The sequence below is a fragment of the Cheilinus undulatus genome, linkage group 4, assembly GCF_018320785.1.
Source record: "Cheilinus undulatus linkage group 4, ASM1832078v1, whole genome shotgun sequence".
Taxonomy (NCBI): domain Eukaryota; kingdom Metazoa; phylum Chordata; class Actinopteri; order Labriformes; family Labridae; genus Cheilinus; species Cheilinus undulatus.
The window spans coordinates 27703976-27721845 of NC_054868.1; the positions used below are offsets into that span (position 1 = coordinate 27703976).

The window sequence follows — 17870 nt, forward strand, 5'->3', positions numbered from 1 at the left end:
ACAGTAAATGCTAATGTCAAATATTACTATAAGACAAAACACAGCTGTGGAGAAAATGGGTCCTACAATGGCCAGTTTAGCTAAGAGGCTGATATGATCAATTTACCAGAAGCCTGACACCTTAAACAGCTTCCAAACAACCTGCCTTCAATGTTTCCTTAAAGTTATGTTGGTTTGAGTTGATATGAAAACGATTTTAATTGCACACATTAGTCACATTTTAAGCACAGATTTAAAACCCTAACTAGTCGAGGTGTAACGATTAATTGATGTATATCAATATATTGATTGGTTGATTAATGATCCAATCAGATTGATGGAAAGTCAAAACATTAATTGTAATCCATAGTTCAACCTACGCTTTTTATTTTGAAATTATTTTGAAATTCCCCGGTGTGCCTGTTGACAGCTTGCTAACTAGCAGCAATGGCTTAAAGTGTTGCGGCTGAGGGAAAGAGGATATAAGCTGTTCAAACGTAAACGTGGTTCAAGCAGGACAGCTGTTCTCTTCACATCCTCCCATCCCCTCACTCTTGTTATGAGGCTGCTCATTATGAGCTATTCAGGCTGTGTCCTGCATGATCTAAGTGCAAACACTTGCAGTTTGACAAAGTATGTTGCTTGGACAGAATAGCTTGTTATTGGTTGTTACAGCCTGTCACAAAACAATTTGTTGCGTTAGCATATTAAGCTAGCGATCAGAAACTGATATAAATATTGATAAAAAGGCATTTGAGGTCAGAGTAACTGGTTTGGATTTAAACTTTAAGGACTATGGAAAGCCACACAAGTTCCAGGCTTGCTAGAAAATCATCTGTTAGAGGTACAGATGCATGGATAGCATCATTAGAATGGCACAATAGAAGGCTGCAAGAGGAAAAAAAAAAAGTGGCTAGGATTTATGGTTACCATGTCACTACTTGTCATATACAACATCGATCTCAGAGGTTTAAACTACAAATTAAGAAAAAAAACTGACAAACATTAAGCATATTTAAATATGCTCTTCCTGTTATTTTTCATGCAGACCTTTTACTTTCAATAAGAGAAGAATTTCAACATTTTCATTATTTGTATTATTTGATATCATTTAGTGAAATTATATAATTAGCCATTTCATTTTATGTTATGTGCAGTTATGCAGAAAATCTAGGATGCAATGGACGAACTGTGATTTTAAATCAAATTTTATCGTTGGCCTGATAATTGTAATCAAATTGAATCACGAGACCAGTCAAGATGCACAGCTTCAGTGGAAAGAAGAGCAGAGAGAAAGGAAAAGGAAAAAGGAGAGTAGTTAAGAGTGAGGAAGAAGCTACTGAGAGGAACAGAGGAGAGGAGCCAAATCTGATTTAGACAGCAGGCAAGAGAGATGGAGAGAAAGAGGAGGTAGGAGGGGGCACAGAGCAAGTTAGATAGACAGCAGGAGAAGAAGGGAGGGAGAAGGACAGTGGTATATTAGTCAAGGTGTCCAGTCTATGTATTGCCTGCTGTGCAATACCACCCCTCTGATTTACTCTGCCGAGTGACTGATGAGGGGGACGAGGAGAAAGGAGGGATGCAAAGATGAAGGGATGAGAGAGGAGGGAGGTCTCGCAACGAGCGTTTAGGCCAAATTAACGGCACCTCATAAATTAGACTAACAGCCAAAGCAGAGGGCGGCTGGAAGGGAGGGGCTGTGGAAGTATGTGTGTGTGTTTGTGTGTGTGTGTGTGTGTGTGTACACAAGTAAGTATGAGTTGTGCATGTATGTGAGTGATGACATGTCAAGAGGGAACAATTTGAGGCAATGCAAACAGATTACTCTCAGATAAAGTAGCGATATCCAGCCGTTCACTCATACAAACACAATCTTGCCTTGATTACCGCGTGTACTGGAGTGTTTTCTACAGCATGATGCGCTCATAAACTGAAACAGCAGGAGCAGTGTAAACGCTGGCTGGCTGGAAGATGCCCACCTTTTTACTCTTTAACGATTTTAGCATTTCTATCCTTGATTTAAAAAAAAAAAACAGTATAGCAATTTTAACACGTTCGTCCCGTAGATATACTCACATGTGAGTGCAACTGTGTCTGATGAAGGTGACATTAAGATTTAAAATGAATGCATTAGCCAGTATGTTTTTGCAGGAACAGAAGAGCTGCATGATTACGCTTATGATTAGCATAGCATGTTTATAATGAACGTTAACTATTCACTGCAAATGCAAAATGTTCGATCCAAAAACATTCACATTCAAATGATATCATTAATTCTTCCTCCAAATCCAGTCCTTGCAGCTAAAGCATGAGTAATGCTTATAAGGCTGTATTTATGCAACCAGGATCATGTGGTTTATGTTCAAAAAAGGCAATGTTCTCAGTTCAATGTTAAAAATGAAAAATCTCACTTGAAACTGACTCATGATGACATACATTGGCATTTTTTTTAAACATTAAACCAAAAAAACAAAAAAACAAACAAAAAAAAAACACAATTATTTTTGTACCAATCGGGTGGCCTGGTGGCCTCAATATAAAGCACAGGAATCTTACCCTCAGGTATCAGAGCTCTTTTTTCTTTATGCCCATTCATCTTTCTCCTCTCTGTCACTTAGTAGTAAAAGGATACCATGCTAGTTAGATTTAAAAAAAAAGGCTTATTGCTCTTTTTGACAAAGCTTTAAGAAAAATGTACAAATATCTTGTGAGAGAAAAGGGTTAAAACTTCATAAAAACTTTATTCCCACTTGACAGTTCTCATTTTTCTACCTGTTGCTGAAATGTTTCTATACAGCCTACAATGCAGTATAAGGTTTTAACTAGTATGCCTATGAATGCACTGATTGCTCAGCAAGTACCTTTATGTTTGACCTTACTATGCCTTGTAAAGCCGATGGATTGACCAGGTTACATGTCTGTCATCAGACAGATTCCTCTTAAGAAACTTAGACCTCAGCCTTGTTCCAGGTCTGAGACTGAACGGCCAAATCTGCTTCATTTGAGGAGAGTGAAACAGAAGTGGGCATGGTTTAGTGATATGGCAAGCATGCACACAATGGTGGCCTAGAAGACAAAAGTGTAGCTATAGCTGTAGTTTAATCAGAAATGAACAACATTTCTCTATTAACAGACAAGCAAAGAAATGCACTGAAAATTTTCTTGGTGGTCTTTAATCCTTTCCTGACTAGCTTCCAGAAAAGTCTGACCTACAGACCTACCTAAGGCTGCTTGTCAAGCTTGTTTTCAGCAGTTTATACAAGTCGGACAGTCAGGCAGTAAGTCAGACACAGAGATGTAAACATTATGGATGCTTTGAGCTACTGTGCTAATGCTAACACCACAACTAACAAGCCACACACCTCCTGCTGCATCTGTGTTGTTGGTTGTTAAAAAAATGAGTTAACTTAAAGATTCAAACAGCTATTTCAGCTGTTTTTTAAGGAAAAAAAATCTTTACTTTCCAGTAAAAAGTACTCAGTCACTAAGTATTTTTTGTCTTTGTACTCAAATTATTTGACAATCATCCCTTAATCTGCAGAGTTTTCTAAAAATGCCTTTAGGCATTAGACATATTTGTACCATGAGTGAAGTTACCCTCTCAGTTAGACAAGTCCCACCTGTGGGGAACAACTCCAACATAGCAAGGATAATGAACTGAGCTCTGGGTCAAAATTCACCTTTTAGTCTTTGTTACTTGTAGTCAGTCTAATTAGCTTACTTTGGGTGGCATGATTGTTAAAAAATAAAATATGTGAATAAGAGAAAATTGCAGTCTATGAGAAACATGTAAATTATTCATTTTTATTTGAGTCACTCTCAAAAAATATGTCCACTACTTCAGAAGTTCTTCCTAATCAGCTATGACAAATATAAGTATTTTCAATTTGTTCATTTTTACATTGCAGGGAAAGTGGAGACAGTGCATGGATGAAAATATCAGCAGCAGATTTCCAGTGCTCAAACTGTGTGTTGTTGTAAATGTATTGAGGATGAAAAAAAATATTTTTAAAAATATTGATATAATTACATTTTAAGTAAAGTAGATTAAGAGTTGTAGAAATTAATATTAGTGATTCTGACATAAATATATTTTTTTCAACAGTTCTATGGCTTACTCCCCAGTGCAGTGCGTTGTATTAGATCATATATTTTGTCACTCATTGGCTCATTTCTTTTGTGGGTGTTTTACTAAATAAGACAAAAAATGTCAAAAATCTGTATTAAACAGTCTCAGCTGTCAGCAAGGGAAGGTTAAGGAAGTCCCTTCAAAACCCCCTAGTTGTATGAAAAAAAAAATCCTAGTCACTGTCAAAAATTGACATTAAATTTAAAGTACATTTATTTCACATGAAATGAAAGTGTGGCTAACAAAGTAGCCTGCTATTTTAAGTGAGGAAACATTTTTTTGTCTAAAAACTAGGGCTTTCAAACAATTAAAGTATTTTAAAAGTGCAGTTAATCTCAGAATTTCTGTGCTCAATCACAGTTAAACTCTTCAGTGTGAATTCCACTTTAAGAAAAAGATGTTTTTGTGTCATTTTGGATTTTGTCTTAAACTGGAGGGCAATTAACCTCCTGTTTCCTGTTCTTCCTTTGAGTGGATTAAAGATTCTGACATGAACTTAACTATCAGAAAAATAATTAATTATGGATTTCAAAGGCTATAAGGGAACAGAAAAAAATGTAAACGTTTGATATTCTGAGGTTAAGTTGACTTTTGACTCCACTGAGCTGTCTGACTGTTTTTAAAGTGAAATGAAGCATTAAGGGGCAGTGGTGTCCTCATATTACTTCACTGTGGCAGCAGGGAGTGGCTTACACAAAGTGTGCTAAAAAGGGACAGTAAAACATGTTATTGATAGCAATAAAAATATATATTTTACTTATCATGCACCTTAGATTATCACCATTAACACATTAATGCTGACAGTTCTACTAAAAACCTTTAAATACAATATTAAGTAACTATGTTATTATTTGGTTTAATAAGAGTAAATCTTATTTGATATCCTCAGAGCAGACAGAGCCTTGCACCTCCCCCCTGAGATTTCTGCACCCCTCCTCAAGGGCCCTGACCCCATGTTGAGAAACGGTAATTAGATGGAGGCTAGTGTAGAGCACTTAAAAACTCGAGATAAAATGTATGCATATATTTCCTGACTGGTGACAGAGGGATAGTTGGTTTGGTTCAGTGCACAAGTGTAGAAACCAGAATTACTTTCAAGAGGGGAAATGTACTGGAACAGCTTCACTGTTTATATATAGCTAAGGTAATGTAACTTAGTACTGCCATCTTCTCGCTTCATGTATGTTTTCTGTTACCGCTCTAGATACACACAGCATAAATCCAGTGAGTTCACCTTATTTATGTTGTGTCCCTTTCATTATAAAGAAATGTTAAGTCTGTCAGAGGCAGCAGGCACTCGCCTATCGCTGTGTGATTACAGCACTGCTTGACTGAGTGAGGTACTAATACAAACACACACACAAACAAACACACAGTAAGCCACCCACACACCAATCTTGGCAGCGTGGAGTTGATGCTCAGAGTGATTAAAGTGGCGTACTTCTGAGTGTGTCACCTGGGTGCTGCTGTATCTTAAATCAGGACAGTGGGGCTCAGATTGGGTATTGACTGGCCCGCAGAACTCTCCATCCATCACGCTGAGAAACGATAGCACAGAGGCTGCCCTGATCTACGCATATACCACTGATGTCGCTTGCTGGCTGAGGTGACGTAGCGTTAGGGTTATGGCACGGGCTGTTATTTATACTGCACAGTAAGCAGACAGAGAGGCGCGTTTTTTAGCGGCAGATGTGCAGCGACAGGCGCCGCGTCTTCAGTCAAGTCATGGATAAACACCCGTTCAGAAGCTAACACAAAGGCAGGTGCTCCTGTGACAAACACAGGCTGACAGACACATATGCTCAGACGTGCAGCACTTATCATAAGAGATAAGACTTCCCTTTCTATCTCTGTCCTGTTGCCACTCTCTCACAAACACAAACACATCCACACAGACGTTCAGCTCTGTTTTTGAGGGCCAGAGCAGCTTCTTTTGACTGTGTGCCTAATGATAATAAATGAGCCATCATGGGTGGGTTGGGAGGCACTAAGTCATCCCCTTCATCGACAGGAGGAAGACTGGGAGCCCCAAGGTCACCCCACTGTCAGCATCACTCTCCCTAACGACTCCTCCAGCTCTCTCAAACGTATGTGCACGCACACATGCACACAAAGTCGCACTCCTGCACTTCTGGGTCACACTACACACCAGGGACAATCAGGCAAAACCTTAACAAAACATACTCCATATTTTTTAAATGTGAGAAAATGTAACCTCTTAAATGGTAACACACTTTGTGATGAAAACTTTTTAACAGAGGAGCTTCATACTGAGGCTGCATGATCCCACTAATTCAGTTCGTCTTTAGCACGAGACCCTTTCAAGATAAGTCTGCTTTTAACCCTTTAACACAGGCTTCACATGTAGGAAGTTCAACCAAAAAAGAAAAATCTCTTAAAATCTTTCCTTGAGTTGTTTTGTTGCCTGAAAAGTTAAAAGAGTATCTCAGAAGAAAAAGAAAAGATTAAGAAAAGGTCTGAATGCATCACTGAAGCTGTGTAGTAGATTTTTTCTATTGTGCTAACCCTTCTGATGTCCAAATATCTAAAATATTTTTTTAGTTGCTTGTTAATAATATTCTGGTAAATATTTAACCCTTGAACTTGTTTTAGATATGAGTCCATAAGTGCAAACGCTGGATCTTTTGATTTTTCATGGATTACCTTCAAATGTTTCACATCAACACGTCCTGGAATCTGCTCAACAAAAGCTAAACCTACATTTTGGTCAAACTTAACACTCAACACAAGCAGATCAATGCCGTAGTGGTATGACAGAGTATTAGCAGAGGCTGTCCCTTATTATGTTGGAACCATCTTATGTGTTAATACAGCGCTAGTCAGAGGCTTGAAATGTTTAAAATAGTTTCTTAAGATTACAGCTCACAAAAAGCTACTATCTCAAAATATTAGAATATTACACAAAAGTCCCATTTGCAAAGGTTCCCCAAGCCTTCATTCTCTCATTCTGGTTCAGAACACACAATCACAATCATGGGGAAGACTGCTGTCCAGAGGATAATCCCTTACACCCCTCACAAGGAGGGTAAGCCACAGAGTGTCACTGATGAAAGGGCAGGCTGTTCTCAAGAGCCACCACACAGACAGGTCCAGGAAACAGACTACAAGTCTCTTGTTCTTAGTGCCAAGCCACTCCAGAACCCCAGATAACATTATAAGCTTCTCACCTGGGCAAAGGAAAAAAAGAACTAGACCATTGCTCAGTGGTCCAAAGTCCTTTTTTTTCATCTTACAGTAAATTTTAATTTTTATTTGGAAATCAATGTCCCAGATTGGAGAGGCACATAATCCAAGGTGCTTGAAGTCCAGTGTTTTCAGTTTCCACAGTCAGTGATGGTTTGGGGTGTCATGTCATCTACTGTGCTTTATCAAGTCCAGAGTCAACACTGTCAGCCATCTGCAGGAGATTTTAGAGCACTTCATGCTTTCATCTACTGAGAAGTTTAATGGAGATACTGATTTCTTTTTCACCTGCCCACAGTAAAGCCAAAACTACCAGAGACTGGTTTTCTGGCCATGATATTACTGTGCTTGATTGTGACCTGAACCCCGTAGAGAATCTCTGGGGAAATGTCAAGAGGAAGACGAGAGACACCAGACTGAACAATACAGACGAGCTGGAGGCTGCTATCAGAGCAACCTGGGCTTCATAACACCCCAGCAGTGCCACAGACTGATTGGCTCCCTGCCATGTCCCATAGATGCAGTAATTTGTGCAAAGGAGCTCTAACCACTTACAGAGGGCATAAATGAACATAATTTTCCAGATGGTCAACATTCTGTATTATAAATCCTGTTTTGGACTGATTTTTTGTTACATTCTAAAATTTTGAGATAGTGGATTTTTGTTTTTCATGAGCTGTAAACCATAATCATCAAGACTAAAACAAAATCTTTTTGAAATATTTTACTTCGTATGAGATGAATATAGAATATGAAGAAGTTTCACTTCTTGAATACAATCACAGAAAAAATGAACCTTTTTATGATATCTAATTCTTTGAGATGCACCTGTATAACAAGATATGTCTTTTACTGCTGGGGAATACATACAGTTTCAATTTCAATCACAGTTTTGGTTTCCCATGATCACAAAATAGGATATTCAGGATTACAAGATCACTGTGCCTTATACCATGTAATACTTCTTTTGTCCACAGGTTTGTGATTTGTGTTATATATCATTATTTATATATTTGCTTTTTTTCCACTTACCTATTTTCATTTAGTGCTTGTTTCTCAAAGTGAGCTTGATGAATTCATGTGATGCGGGCATAATTGTGGTTTTAGTATCAGTAAAAATAATTGTGAATATGATTTTTGACATCAAGTAGTCCCTTAGATGTTTTTTTAAACTGAAGATTTTTTTTCAATATTTTCAATAAAATCTTTATTTTGAGTACATTTTCATATTTAATCTACAGCCATAAAACTCTTATTTTACTGAGTATCTTCACTTCTTTAAATCCCTTCAATCTGAAGAAGTTTTGAGGAACGTTTTAAAAGCAATGCTTAAACTGTTCATTAGATCTTTATTTTGAAATATCTGTAACATTTTCTGTAGGAGGATTGGGGCCTCTGTAACACACATTTTATGACTTTCTAGGCCTACCTGCATTTAACTGTGATTACATCTTTAATGAATATAACATGATAACTTTGGCAACAGACGGCTTAATTTTCAGTTGCAAAACCAATAATGGCTCTAAAAAGCTTTATTCTCATTTTAATTTTAGATACATTTATAAAAGGCCCATAAAATTGTTTCCTATTTCCCTGGTAGTGCCACTCCATGTTTGCCCTCAACCTGCACACACAGGATATCACCTGCCAGCCTTTTCAGCCATCTAAGTGAGAAGGACAAGCATTGCATAACTGAAACCTGTCTCTATAAACCCCCCCTGACCCTACTGATTTCCAGCTTGCTCCCTAATGAGGTGCCATGCACTGTCATCGCTCAGAAGCACAGATCAGAATTCAAACCTGCAGAGGAAGGGAAGTGGGGGGGGGGCTAAATTCCTCCAGCCAAGACACATAAAGTAAAGCAGTCCAAACCAACTGAATGTAATTAATGCTGTACTAAAAATGTAAGTTTGTGGGAGCGAGGGAGTCATCAGAAGACGCGTTGGAGAGAAACGAGCAGGAAGGTAGCTTTCAACTGTGGGAATTCTGTTCTCACACTTATAGATCACACATGCGCACATACATGCACGGGCACACACATACAGAAATGCACACACAGGTTGCAAGTTTAGACTGGAGCTGTAGAAAGCTAATTTGCACCACATTGAAATGCATCTCAATTAAAGAGAAACACATCGAGGTGTCAGGGGAGGAGAGAAGAGAGAGATGTGAGAGAACGGGAGGGAGGAACGGGGTGTGAAACAGATAGTGTGTGAGAGTATGAGAGTAATAGAAAGAGGAGGGGCGGGCAGGCAAGGGGGGGTGAGCTCAACTGTATTTGGCAGTGGAAGAAGTGAGGGAGAGAAAACGAGAGTGTTTTCATCTCCTTCTCTTGGAAAAACATCTCACTTTGGGATGAATCAGATTTAGAAAGGGTGTTAGGAGGTTGAGGCGCAGCTAAAAAATCCTAACTAACTTCAACCTCGTTATCACCAACTCTTTGGTTGGGTTCCAGCACACCAGGGCTGTCCCTGCTAAAACTGTGCCTGTGTGGATGCCTGTTTGCACTCGGGATATTTTTAAGCCCAAGGCCATGTACTGTATGACAGAATGGGCGGGTATACGTCTGAGACAAAGTCAGCTTTTTTACCTAAGTGTGCAAGTGTGACCGCAGGCTTGCATCACTGTGAGTCTGAGTATTTTTAAGAATGTGGCAAATGCTGTTTGTTTTCAAGTTAAAAATGTGATAACGTGCGTAAGTATATTTGAGTGCGTATGTGCTTGTTATGCGTGATTTAGGAAGTGTGTGTCCGAGGGAACAAACAACAACCGGAGGAAAGAAAAAAAAAAAAAAAAACACACACACACACACACACAAGCACGCAATCTGTCACTAAAGAAAAAAAACACGATTGGCTTTGTACGCCGCTACCATTTTGCACGGACTGTCATGTTCTTAAGGCTGCAATGAAGCTGCCAGCCCACCATCTTAACACCAAATACAAGAAGATCCATTCTTTCATGCTGTCAAATGACACTCAACTTGTCTGCATCTTGTAGTGAACCCTTTAACCCTGTGTTTGCCTCTGCTCTTTCAGCTCTAAAAGCATTCTGGGAAATCAAGTCTTTTTTCTTTTTATCTTTTTTTGGTGTCGGATTTAGTGCACCACTCCTGACTGCAGCGCTGTAACTCCGCTCTCACGATGATGTAATGCACAGACCTGCCTCCTTCATTAGCAGCATCAGTGATTATCAGATGATCTACTTTATAGCTGTCATTAAGAGGAGCACGAGCGCCGTCATCATCATCATCATTTTGATGGCCATCAGTGGCATGGTGTCAGCTCATTTTCACCTGACTCTGTCCAGGGGTAAACGGCCGCTTTATTGTATGATTTCCTGGCTGCTGAATCTCAGACAAACACTCATCTGACTGAAGTAGTGGAGGAAACTGAAGAGTGATAACAAGGGGCACTCTTTCATAGAATTACAAATCTTTTGATTTAATATTACTTCTGCCTGGCCAGTGAAAAGCAGAATTGGTTTTGATTTTTCAATATCTACACGCGGTTCAACAGCTCTGCTAGACACTACATTACACAGCTGTTTTCTTTAATGATAGCAGGGGCTTGCCTTGGAAATAATCCCTAGAGGGCACAATTTTATCTTCCTGTGAATTTTTTTCCATAATTTAGAGGGGGGAAAACAAGTGAAAACTGCAGTAATAACTACAATTATATATAGTCTCCATAAAGTCTCAAAGAGAAGACTAAAAGTCGCAAAACAAACCAAGCATTGTTGCAAATAAAATACCACAAAAAATGCTCAGAGATCATTGCAACTTAGTCCAAAAGACAGTTTGATTTTTAGTCTTTGAATATAATATTTCAGGATTATGTGGTGGCCAATCAGATTTCAGCTTTGGCCCAGGGCTGTTACCTGAACTATGAGCAACCTTTATTTGTAGGGATGGGGCAAAATCTCAACATACCATGCTTCAACTATCATATTGCTGGTATTAAATGTAAATAAATAATATAAACGTTTTAATATAAAGAGAGGTGACCTAAACAGATTTCCCAGGTTACTTTGCAACTCCTTATGGGGCAATAATGACAAGTATTTAGGAGAAAAAGTTCGATAGAGATAAAAGTGACACTGATTGCAACTACATTTATCCTTTCTTTTACCTCTCAAGTTGCAGTTGATTACCCTTATTACCTAGCTACTGTGATGTAGCTGCATGTTTGTTTTGTATATAAATTATCATGGAATCACAATGAAGCCTGGTATTAGTTCACGCAGGACACCGTAGTCATACGCCCAGCTGTGATCAGCTGGCAGCCAGCTGAACTTACTTGTTGCCTAAAAGCTCCTATAGCCAATCACAGCTCTTTCTCTCAACACAACGGTGCATTTAAAAGTGACGCACATATCACTATCCCTGCTTGCATTAATGCTGATGCACCACCATGCTGCTGCTGGCAAAGCCTAACCTCCTCCACCCCAGCCTCCTCCTTTATAGCATAAAGCTTGCTGCACCCTCATTTTTAGATCCACGCTACTACAGATTACTTGCTTTTGAACTAATTTTATAGTATTCAACACAAATTTTCATAAATGTGTCTATTCATACGGGGGTTTTTAGCTATGTGCTTCCTGGAAAGTCATAGCAAGCTGCTTGACTAACCCAGGGAGCATCTTTTGAAAACTGTATGTCCATTTTGCAATAAAATGGTTAAATATATGATGAGAGTGTTCCTGACTGAAGTACAGTGATGTTGTTATTGGGGTATGTACAGCCACCTGTATTGTACTAAATCATATATCGTGCGTTATCCTGCAATTTACACCTTAAACTGTTTGTACTTCTGTCAATGATTCTGTTTGGTCAATCCTCTTAATCTCCCCTTGTTTCTCGTATAGCTAAGCTAAAATCAGCAGTGGCCCTCTTTTATAAAAGCCCCATGTCGGTGACAAGCATGCCAAATCCAGAAGAACCAACTGTGTATCACTGAAGGCCCTGACAGCTAAATATATAAATATATATGCGAAAGAAAAACTGCTTACATGGGTTTTTCCTCTTCCTCCAGTACTTTGAGTTAGCATAATCTCTCTCTCTCTGTCTGTCCCTCTCTCTGTCCCTTCTTTTCTTTTTGCTCACTTATTCTTTCCTTGCATACACATGGCTGAGCAAAGCTGGAACACACATAGCTATACTTTTCACTTCCACACACGCACACTTCCTGGCTTCCCTGTGACAGCCCCACACTGTACATAGACAATAAAACACATCAGCAAACTACTCCAACAACCTCCACAGGCACTTTGTCATGTCCTCTGTGTCTTTACAGCTCCTCAATCTGCCCTTATGACACCGATTATGAGCATTTAAGCGGCCCCTGCTCGTGCCTGGGCTGACAGATCGAGTTGTCATTACATTAAGTAGGGACTCTCTATTAGTGCAAATGGTGGCACATAACCAGATAATCGGCTGTGGACAGCAAGTTTGGCTATGTGGGAGGTGAGATGCTAGCGGATGGTGTGTGGGAGAGTAATGTTTTATGTTGGAGGAAGTGTGAGATCTCCATTATAGACAGGCTTAATTGATAAACAGGACAATAAAAGAAGCAAATGGCCCCATAGATTTCTGCCTACAGCACAGCCAGCAGCACTGTAGGATGTCACTATATATATAATGGGGAGTAATGGCTCTGACAATAATAGCATATTAAATAGAGGCTTTGGAACACTATCAGCCAATGCCATCATTGTAGGAAATAAAAGACTAATAAAATCCCTCTCATAAAAGGAAAAGAAAGCAGCGCTTCCCTGAGGGATCCCTCAAAATGTTTCTTTCTTCTCACACTCCTCTCACCTAATCTCTCCCCCTCTCTTCCCCTTCCTCACCCTGGCCGACTGTGTTTTACTCTTTTCCTCGCCCCTGCGTGAGGGGAATACAGACTGGTAATCGTCACAAATGGACACGATTAATTCCCATGCATAATAAGCGAGAAGTTCGCGACCAGGGGGTGAAAATGAAACAAATTTGAAAGAGAGGAGCGCGAGCTGCGCCGCTAACAGCCCCATGCGCGCGCTTCCATTTAGCTTCCAGCGCGAGAAAACAATCATGAAATGCCGCTTTCAGTGTTTAAAGAAGACAAAAGTACCCGGATAAGGCTATTTGCACAAACCCGTTACGAATCAGGACTAGGACCACTTTGAATTGTCTTTGCTTCGCCGGGAGAACAGAAGGATGAGAATGCAAGCAACTATTTCGCCAAAAGTGTGCTCACCAGAATATCCGGAACAGAGCTCGTTGTACGGAGAATCCCGAGGAGTTTCCTCTTGTCTTTCTTCACCCCAAGTTGAAGCCAGACGCGCTCCCACAGTCCCGACACTACTGCAAAGAGAGGAAAAGGTAACGAGGAGAGCACACTGAAATAATAGCACGGGAGCCGGGAGAAGATTCTCATCCCGGGCGGCAATCGAGGTCAACCTCACCCCCCTCTTCTCCCCACCTACCCACCCAAAAAGTACATCAATAATTACACACGATTAGCCCGCTAATCTGGGTCTGTACCTCTGAAACAAGACGGGATGACCACCGGAGAGGGAAAGAGACGGGGAAAGGAAAAAGGACCAGGCAAGGCAGCAGGCTGTCAGATTTGACTTCAAACTGATGCTGACGATGCGCACCGAGATAAGCTCCGGAGAGAGAGAAGGAGAGAGAGAGAGAGAGAGAGAGAGGGAGACAGAGAGAGAGGGAGACAGAGAGAGAGGGAGAGGGAGATCAGAGGTGCAGCAGACACATTCAGAGAATTGAATTAAACAAACCACCTCTTAAAAGTTTTCCAACTAGGTCAAAGACACGACACACAAAACACCTATAAACTACAGAAAACACATCACATGAGAAGTCTTGGGAAAACGCCTGCCTCAACGCAGGCACACAAATGAATCACAGGTGCATCTTTAGGATCAAAATGTGACTCTGATAGTATATTTGCAGGACCAGTTTTATCAGTATAGGACTGTATAATTTTCCAATATTCTGTCTTTCACACAAATTGTAAGCTACTGATTTAAATGGCTAATTAAAATAATTTGAATTTGAAAACGGAGTGAAGAGAGAGCGAGAGACTTCAAAACTGCATCCCTCCTTCATTCTCTGCAAAATACTCCTCAAAGATGCTTTCAAGAGCTGACCTGGGATTTTTTTGGCTCACATCCAGACTTACCTCAGGTGGTGGTGGAGGAATCCCCAGAGACGCAGCACTCGCAGTGTTTATCATTCACACATTAATTTGGTGAAAATCCCCAAATCCGAGTTCCTGTTCTGTTTCTATAAATGTACTGCGGCAGATTTTGTTCTCATTTCACAGAGAAGAATACAGGAATGCAAAGCTCCATTAGTGTAAAATGAATGTTTGAATGAATACCATCATACACTGAGTAGAAGGCTTGATTTTTCAACAGGGTTCAAAATCAGTGCTGATCCACTAAGGGAGCTTCTGTTACACAAAGATGACATACATGTTTAATCATGGTATGTGAATGAAAGGCAGATGGATGTCTGTTTATAACCTGAGTAGTATTAACCAATTATCTTTGAGTTTTGACTGTTTGGAGTAAAAGTGGTTTTGGTCAAAACAGTTGCAACACATAGGTCAACCTTGGTCTGTCTGATAACAGCTTGGATATACCAAGATATCCTCCTTTGGCTCTGACTTTCATGACTTCACAGATAACATGTATACAGGAGTGAATGGATAGGATGTACAGGTTTGTCCAGGGGGTGCCATAATTGACACAACTGTTACTGGAGCTTTAAAGTGTGTTAAACTAGTTACTGAGGTGGGTGAACTGCTCACAACAGTTCACCTTTCTTGGCAGTGTTCCCAGTATATGGATGTTGACTGATGACAAGAGGTGCCAACTGGACTCCTATGTGACAACTTCCCTTCAGCGCATCTTTGGATATCATTGGCAAGACCGTGTGTCAATGCTGACAAGCTCAGGAGAACAAGGATACTTGATATGGGAACGGCAGCTATGCTTTTACAGGCATCTGGTGGACTTTTCTGCATAATGGGTGCCCAGGACCCGGTGGGCTGGTCCAGACCCAGGGGGTGACTGTGAGCGTTGTGGAGGGGTCAGCTGGGAGGATACCCAGAGAGATTTTGCATGGACTTGGCACAGGCCTGAGTGGTGGCCATCAGAAGGCCAGAGCAGTAAGTGCAAAACCTGAGTAGTTATAAAACAGAGCTACCCGTGCACAGCCCAGGTACTTAGGGGCATAAGAAAGAAAAGATAACTTTACTGTGACTTTATTGTGAGCAAACAATGCATTTAATTGGTTGCGTCTTTAGGTCAGCCAAGCATAATCACATGGGCACACACTGGCATGCTAAGTACATACTGTCATCAACACAGTTTATATTAAGACAATGAATAACAGAATTTGATTATCTATCACATGACAGTTGTATGTAGCACTCTTGTGGCCCATGTGGTTATGCTAGGCTGACCTGAAGAAGCATCAGATGAAATGTGTTGTTCACTTCAAATAAAGTTACGGTAAAGTCATTCTCAGTGTGAATTATTAATTTCCTACTGGATTGCATGTGTTTTTTCCTTTTATTTTATTTTATTTTTTTTGTTGTGCTTTCAAACTTTCTCACAGAAAGAGGACGGTTGGAGATTTAAATTCAGTGATGGAGCCAAAGACTTGAACCTGGGCCTCCAGCACACATGGGACGCGACCAGATGGCCAACTGCACCCCTGTATTGAGCTTGTTATTGGTGAACGCATTTTTTAAGATAGATAACCCATGTTAAAAACTTTTTGTTGAGTTAGGGCCTGTGTCCAGTGCCACCATTTTTGTGCTGAGTGCCCTAAACCAATGTACCCCGGCACTTTCAGCCCTCAGCATCCTGAGCGCAACAAACATCCTTGGTGTCAACCAAGGGAATGGGACTTATGATATCAGCTTTGTCAGCAACAACAGCAGTAGAGAGACTGATCTGACTCATCTTTATGAGGGTACAATTTCCAGCTCCAAAGCTGAAACTAACCCCAGGATACACTCTAACATTTTTTGCCTTGATATTCCCTTGACTAAAGGCAGATATTGAGCACACTTATTATTTAAAACAGACCTAACCGTCACTACCAAGGGAATCAGAAGTCAACTTTTGCAACCTCACAGCAACAAGATGAGCTTTTAAACTGAGGGTTGTTGACTCTGCCAACTCTAATAAAGATCTGTTGATGGACACAGACTCTGACTGTTGAAAATTATGTTGGAAAAACAATTTTTAAGTTTGACTTTGTAGGGTGCAAGGATGGGTTCTAAGATTGGGCAATTATTAACCAGCAGATGCAACAAGATTTGGGTGGTTGACCTGGAAGATCTGCATGTACAAAAGACAAAATGAAACAAAATGGAAGCAAACTCGAAACAAATCATGTCATGTTAAACCTGGTAAATATTTATCTCAAAGCTCATGTGAGGAACTTTTGGTTTGTGTTAGTTTTGCTAATCTGGTCGGCAATTTTAGATAAATCTGTTTGCCCTATCTCTTTGAGCTTGTAGAATGTTTTTCTAGTCTTATGGCTACTCAAAAGTGCTTTTTACACTGCAGGTCACACTTACCCATCACTCCAAATTGGCACACTGGTGGTGAAGGCTGTCAGCCATTAGTATTAACTTATCCTAATAATATAAGTATCGCAGGCTGTCTCCTACGAATTTGCAGTCAAGGTTTGCAGGACAACATAGCACAGCTGTCTGCCCAGACAATCTGGAACAGACTGTATGCAGTCAATCACGTAGGGCTGCCAGGAGGCCTGCCATGACTGCGCTACACCTTTAGGCTCCTTATGCACTTATGTTCAGCGATGAGTCCAGATTGTGCCAGCAGCAGCTGGATCGTAGGGTTAAAGTGTGGAGAAGATGCAGAGAGCGCCGCATCACTGGAGAGACATCTTTTGGTGAAGGCAGTGCAATAGTGGGGAGGGGCATGTCCATCACTGAAAAAACTAGGCTCGTCATCATTGGAGATAATCTCAATGCAGAGAGATCTACCTATCTTCCAAGATGAAAACACTGGTGACCAGCATGAGGAGGTGCCAGGCTGTGGCTGTGTATGGGTTTTCCACATGCAACTGAACATGGCTTTGTTCAATGGAAAATTGTTGAATTGCCAATATGCCTTGGTTCTTCAGCCTTCAATCATGCAATCCACCAAACAACACCAAACCATGGCAGAATGAGCTGTTGGGCATTAGCAGAGAAGATTTGGCCAATTTTTCTTATGGGCTTAACCCACATACTCAGCTCTACTGCTCATCCCACAAATGCATGTTCCTAAGATGTGTTGCCAAGAGGCATTGTTACAACAAAGAAAAAAATCTACCAAACATAAATTTCCTCTCTCTTTGTTCTAAGGTTATGCATCCATCACATTCACTGACACTGTTTTGCCTAAGGACACATCGAGATTTGACTAGAAGCTTGGATTACAACCCTGACCTTCCACTTGATAAACAACAAACTCTACCTTCTGAGCTACAGTCTTCGCCAATGACATACTTTTCCAATATAAATGTGGA

The 17870-nt window shown here is 40.4% G+C and overlaps 1 protein-coding gene across 18 annotated transcripts in view; it reads right to left on the reverse strand.

Moving 5' to 3' along the window:
• ptprdb (protein tyrosine phosphatase receptor type Db) overlaps positions 1-13954 on the reverse strand; it is a 249671-nt gene extending 235717 nt beyond the window's left edge. For 17 of the 18 annotated variants that reach the window (XM_041784696.1, XM_041784693.1, XM_041784688.1 and 14 more), the window contains exons 1-2: positions 13836-13954; positions 13549-13655 (exon numbers count right to left, since the gene is read on the reverse strand). The gene's annotated coding sequence lies outside the window, so the exon portion shown is untranslated. The remainder of the gene's footprint in view (positions 1-13548; positions 13656-13835) is intronic. The other variant, XM_041784677.1, reaches the window with a different exon arrangement.
• Positions 13955-17870: the final 3916 nt, after the last annotated feature.